Below are 6,544 nucleotides of genomic sequence, written 5' to 3'. Positions count from 1 at the left end.
GGCCAGACCAAAGGCAGGAGCTAGGAGCTTCTTTCCAGTCTTCCATGTGGGTGCAGGGGCCCAAGTCTATCCTCTGCAGCCTTCCCAGGTGCATTAACAGGGAGCTGGATTGGAAGTGGAGCAACCAGGACTTGAACTGGTACCCATATGGGATGCCAATGCCACAAGCCAGGGCTTTAATCCACTCACCACAATGCTGGACCTGGGTCCATATGGATTTAAAAATGTTTTTAGTCAGGTGAACTTATCTTTAATTCCACTTCTGAAAAGTTGCTCTGGCCCAACCCCAGCAAGACACTTTGTTAAAAGTTTCCTTCTGACAGTTATGTCATAACATTCAAAATACAAGGGCTGTCAGAACTGGGGTACAATAAAAAAAGCTTCTGCAACTTACATCTCTTGTAGCACCACTCCTCTTGGGAAGTTAGGCAAACCATCTTTTCAGCAAATACAATGAGTCTCCAGCATTTCTATCTAGCTTAACTTTCAGAGGTGGATGCCCAAGACATATGATGAATCTATATACCACCTTGGCTCTGGCTGCCTTAGTTATTCCTGAAGAGTTTAATAGCCACCCACGTCCAAAGGTGGAAGCACATACACACTGGTAAGGTCATTGCAGGAGCAGATGGTAGAAACTGAGGCTGGAGGTGCTGGTACAGCCCTGTGGGAAGTTTTATTCCTCAGAGGCCAAATAGAGAGCTCCTTCAGGAGAAATCAGTGGAACAAGGACAGTCAGCATAGGAAGAGACAGAAACATTCTCTTCTCCCACTTACTACCTGTCACTTTCTCTTAAAATGGATATGGTATTAACAACATTTAGTTGCTGTGGTTTTTAAAAATCATGATCTAGTACTGCTCTGTTTCTTTTTATCCTGATAGATCATCCTTAGTTCCTGTGGTATCCTATTAGGAATCCCATCAATGACAGTATAGGCTATTCCCAACTCTTCATTAATCAATTCATTTGTTGATGCTTCAAATCTGAGAAGCTTCTTGGACAGGAGGCACACCACAAACTACAGCAGCGCCTAGTCAAAGGTGCTGGATGGTTGCCCCACCCTCCTGCTCCCAACTGCCAAAGGCCACAACCTTGTCAATGCAGGCACCTACAGATGCCCGCAGCACTGAGGCTAGCCTTCCAACTGCTCCCTGGTGCGCTCCTGGCCAGCCGCATGGTGGCCCCACTAGCCCATCACTGTGATCTCTTTACACAGTCAGAATTCCATTGTTCCTTTTCTTGCGGGGAAGGTTAGTTCTAGGTATATAAGGAAAACTTTTATAGAATATTTGCAATTACAAAATTAACACAGATGGAATGTATTTTCATTGTGATTTTTCTTACTGTCAGCATATGGAGCACAAAATAGGCTTCATCTTACATTAGAGACATGTAAAACACACCAAGAGAATGGATTCCCTATTTGCCTGTTTTGTGACCCAGAGCTGAAATGCTGAAGACAAATGCTCTGTAAAAGATATTGGTGTCATAAGACCAGACTGTTATGTCCACCCAATGTGAGTAACAGCATCTGGACAATGCTCAGAGGACCCTGTACAGGGATGTGATGCTGGAATCTACAGCAGCCTCCCATGCTTGGGTGACACTCCCCAGTCATACCCAAATCTACCCATTTCATCCTATTTGGTAAGCAAGTAGCCACCTTATAAGGTGTAATTCTATTTTGGCATAGGATTTGAGTCCCTGAAGTATGTGAGTATCCACATTCTCCAGCAAAGGATTTAAACTGGCCCTTCTGTTGCACATCTCCTGATCCCAAGCCATCGTCTTTCAAAGAACTTGACTTAATGATGACAAATTTCTTCTTTCTTCCTTCCCCTCTTCCTCTCTCTCTCTCACCCCTCTCCCCCTTTTCTTGCTTTCATTGAAAGGAAGAGTTACAGAGAGCTCTTCCATCTGCTGGTTCACTCTCCAAATGACCACAACAGCTGGGTGTGGGCCAGACTGAACCCAGGCACCTGGGACTCCATCTGGGTCTCCCCCACATGGAGGGCAGGGTCCCAAATATTTGAGCCATCTTCTGTTTTCCCAGGTGCATTAGCAGAGAGCTGGATTGGAAGTGGAGCAGCCAGGACCCATTGTACACAGAGATTTAACCTGCTGGGCCACAATGCCAGCATAAAGTACAACTAGACTAGATTGTATTTGAGGAACTGCCTGCTGCAGTTGTTTCTCCTCAACCCTTTCCTAATTCGAATCAGTCCCTCCCTTGTGAGATCTCCAGGGCACCCCCACCCCGCAAATGACCATATAACTACTCCCAGCTTTTCCAAACCTCCAGACGAAGTATAGGCAGGCAGTGTTTTTGTGTTGCCCACGTGTATAAATACCCTCTTTTCAGTTGAGTTTCTGAAGAGGATAAATGCTTCCCCTCCTCCCTCAGTGCACTTGTCTGTCTCCCAGCCCCACAGTGCGGCAGGAATTGTAATATTCAGGGGACACGAGACCAGAACTGCCTGGCTATAGACTGCTAAACATGAAACAGAAGACTAGGAATACAGTGTGGGACTGAGAGCCCTTAGGAGGGATGAGGTGGAGTAGAGAGCTGGAATGCCAACCAGGGAAGAGACGTAATAATTCAGGGTGTGGGGAACCGCAGGCTGGCCACCTGTGAGAACCTCCTCATCTACATGGTTTGCAACAATCAGTGGACCACAAGTGTTACGAAAACAACCAGGTGAAACAGATGAAACAGAATGGACTCTGCATAACAACTAGGAAGAACCAGGTGAAACAGATGAACTTTCGACCTGAGGCTATACGCGTCCTTTCATCTGATTGGACGATACCAGCATAAAGGGACATTGGGATCTGGGTGGGCTGGCGTGGCCGCGGTCCGGTGGCTGGGAGCCCGGCATTGAGGTATCTTTCCCCTCCTAACAGGTTCCTGCGTTAGCCTCCGTGAGGTGGCCTCCAAGTTGGAGCCAGGAATAAAGCTGTGGTGGTGGAAGAAGCCCTCGCCTGAGCCTCTCAGGTCCGTCAGTGCCTTCCAAGTCGGAGGCTGGGACTAGGAGGAGTCAGCAGAGGTGCTGCACACTTCTCCCGGTTCATCCTGCGGTCCCAGTCCTGAGGAGAGTTGTTCAGACATCAGACACCGGCATCTGCAGTCTCCATGGTAGGCTCTCCTGTGTGCATCCATCCTCCTTGTGTTCTGTTGTCACTGACTGTGCCGGTGTTTTATTTTTTGTCTACACTTTGTTGAAACGGGTTAGTCCCGTTAGTCGTGGAATCCTGGTCCGAGTCTGATCTCTATTTCCTTCTCTGACCCTCTTGGATACCCTTGTACATATTGACAGTCGTGTCTGGTGCTATAGTAGTTTTACTTGGATTTTAGTTATTTTATTGTCATTATCCTCCTTCATGTTGATCCTCAGTTTCATTTAAAGTTGCTGTGAAATTCTGTTTCGCAACCACAAGGCCCTCTGAGTTCTGATTTAGAGTTATTTTGAGTACTTAGATTCCCTTATATGTATTTGTTGTTAGCCTCTTTTTTTTTTTTTTTTTTTTTTTTTTTTTTTTTTTTTTTGCATTTGTGACTCTAGACAGGACCCAAAGAAGAAACGACCATCTCTTCTCTGGGTTTTATGGCGACTTACTTTCCCCTTCTGTGTTAGCCTCTTAAAGCACTCTGTCAGCTCTAAAAGGGCACAGGAAAGGGTGAGCCTCTTACTTTCTAACATGTGGCTTTTCTCTTCACTTTGTCATTTATCTTGTGGTATAAATATTTTTTAATTTCCTATAATCCCAGTAATCTGTGTTTCTTTAATGCCTGGCTTTTGGCACCACATCCAATAAATCATTTTCTGGACTGATGTCTTAGGGCTTTTTCCTGTTCTGTTAGTGCTTTTGTAGTTTTAGATTTTATGTTTGAGCATGAAATCTATTTTTTAGTTATTTCATATAAATATTTAGATGTATCCAATTTATTTTAAATGTGGATGGCACATTTTTTTCAGCAGTATTCATTGAAGAGACTACGCTTACTACATTTTATATTCTTGGGACCTTATTTGAAAATCAGTTAACTGTCAATTCTTCAGTTTATTTCTGGGCTTTCCATCCTATTCCAGGGGTCAGCGTTTCTGTTTTTGTGCCAGCACCATGGTGTAGCTTGGTAATATATCTAGCTTTGGTGTTTTTGCTCAAGATTGTTTTGGCAATTCTTAGTCTTTTCTGTTTCCACACAAATTTTAATTTTTTTTTCTGCTTCTGTGAAGAATGACATTAAAATTTTGATTGGGATTGCATGAAATATCTACATTGTTTTGTGTGAGTAGGAAGGACATTTTAACAGTATTATTTTTCTGATCTATGAACATGGACTAGCTTTCCATTGTTTCTACTGTCATCAGTTTCCTTTATCCGTATGTCACACTTTTGAGTATACAGATCATTCTCCTTATTGGTTAATTCAATCATAAGTAGTTTTATTTTATGATGTTTAAATGAGGCTTTTATTTTAACTTTCTTTTTTTAAAGATTTATTTATTTGAAAGGCAGAGTTACAGAGAGGCAGAGGCAGAGAGAGAGAGAGAAGTCTTCCATCCACTGGTTCACTCCCCAAATGGCTGCGGTGCCAGAGCTGGGCTGATCTGAAGCCAGGAGCCAGGAGCTTCTTCCAGGTATCCCAAGCAGGTGCAGGGACCCAGGGACCTGTGCCATCTTCTACTGCTTCTCAGGCCATAGCAGAGAGATGGATCGGAAGTTGAGCAGCTGGGACTGGAACCACTGCCCACATGGGATGCTGGCACTGCAGTCAGCAGCTTTCCCCCTAAACCACAGTGTGGCCCCCCACAATGTATTTTTAATTACTGCTTTAAACTCTGTCATTTCCTTTTCTTGCTGGTTTTCTTATTTAGTGTTTTGCTAAATTTGTTGAGCTATAACATTAGGTAATTAAATTGTTTATTTGATATCTTCTTTTTTGTTGTGGTGATATTGTACTATATTTTGCTACATCCTATGTTTTGTATGCTGTGTTTCCTTATTTTCTTCAAGGTATTTTTAGCTTCCCTCTTAACTTTTTGTTTGATCCTGTAGTTTTTTTAGGGTTGTATATGGCTTAGTTCCTACCTATTTGTAAATTTTCTATTTTGTCTATTAATTTCTATTTTCAGACCACTAGGGTGTGAAATTATACTTGATGTGAGTTTAATCTTAAATTTGTTATTACTTTTGTGGCTTAATGTATGACCACATATATTCTATGTGTACGTTGGATGCCTTTTGATTTTAGTGTATTGTTCTTGGAGAAAATATTTTTTTTTTTAGATTTATCCCAAAAGTTACCTCTAGCAAGGTCAGAAGTACCTGTCCTTGGGAGCTTCCAGTCTTATCATGAGGTCTTTGATTCTAATAAATCTTGCTTTTAAATCTCAAAAAAATTACTTTCCTATTTATTTATTTGGGAGGCAGAGCTACAGAGAGGGAGAGACAGAGAGAAAGTTCTTCCATCTGCTGGTCCACTCCCCAAATAGCTGCAACAGCCAGAGCTGAGTCAATCTGCAGCCCAGAGCAGGAGCTTCTACCAGGTCATCCGCAGGGGTTCAGGGGCCCAAGCACTTGGGCCATCCTCCACTGCTTTCCCAGGCCCTAGCAGAGAGCTGGATCAGAAGAGGAGCAGCCAGGACTAGAACTGGCACCCACATGGGATGCCTGCACCATAGGTGGAGTCTTATCTCACTACACCATAACACCAGCCCCCAAAATGTTTTATATATGTCTGGTAGGACCATTGGTTCCTAATGCATAATGCAGTCCCAATGTTTTATTTTTTTTAATCCAGATGATCTATTGTTGAAAATGGGGATTTGAAATCCCTGTCTTTATTGTGTGATAGTCTGTTTTCCTTTAGATTTCTTACCTGTATTCCTGTGTTTTAGAGAGAGATGTTCTGAATTTAGGTGTGTGTATAATTTTATATCCACTTGATAAACTGATACTTTATCACTATACAGTGACCTTTGTCTCTTTGTTACAGCTTTGGCCTAAAGTCTGATTCAGTTGATCTAACTTATAGTTAGCTCTGATTGTTGCTTTTCATTTACATTGATTATCTCTTTCCATCCCTTCACTTCCAATCTTAATTGTCCTTTAAAGTAAAGCGGTTCACTTGGCTAATCCTATGCCTGGGCGCCGGCACCCCGGATTCTAGTCCCATTTGGGGTGCTGGATTCTGTCCTGGTTGTTCCTCTTCCAGTCCAGCTCTCTGCTGTGGCCCAGGAGGGCAGTGGAGGATGGCCCACATTCTTGGGCCCTGCACCCACATGGGAGACCAGGAGGAAGCATCTGGCTCCTGGCTTTGAATCAGCACAGCCCACCAGCTGTAGCATCCATTTAGGGGGTGAACCAACGAAAAGAAGACCTTTCCCTCAGTCTCCCTCTAACTCTGCCCATCAAAAAAAAAATTAAAAAATTAAAGTAATGAGTTTCCTGTATCCTCTATATAGTTATATCTTTATTTTTTGTTTTATTATCCATCCATTGTTTGCCTTTTATTTAAAGAGTTCATTTACATTCAA

General features: G+C 42.9%; 1 non-coding gene and 1 pseudogene across 1 annotated transcript; both read right to left on the bottom strand.

Moving 5' to 3' along the window:
- Positions 1-545: 545 nt before the first annotated feature.
- On the bottom strand, positions 546-760 carry LOC133754522 (phosphatidylinositol N-acetylglucosaminyltransferase subunit Y-like; annotated as a pseudogene).
- A 2,791-nt stretch (positions 761-3,551) lies between these two features.
- Positions 3,552-3,672, bottom strand: LOC133754523 (small nucleolar RNA SNORA26). Its single transcript, XR_009865265.1, has one exon. It is a non-coding gene; the product is annotated as a small nucleolar RNA SNORA26 (small nucleolar RNA).
- Positions 3,673-6,544: the final 2,872 nt, after the last annotated feature.

The sequence above is a fragment of the Lepus europaeus genome, unplaced genomic scaffold (assembly GCF_033115175.1).
Source record: "Lepus europaeus isolate LE1 unplaced genomic scaffold, mLepTim1.pri SCAFFOLD_129, whole genome shotgun sequence".
In the NCBI taxonomy this organism is placed as follows: Eukaryota; Metazoa; Chordata; class Mammalia; order Lagomorpha; family Leporidae; genus Lepus; species Lepus europaeus.
Note: the sequence above shows the minus strand (reverse complement) of the source record. Positions and strands in the feature narration are given on the sequence as shown.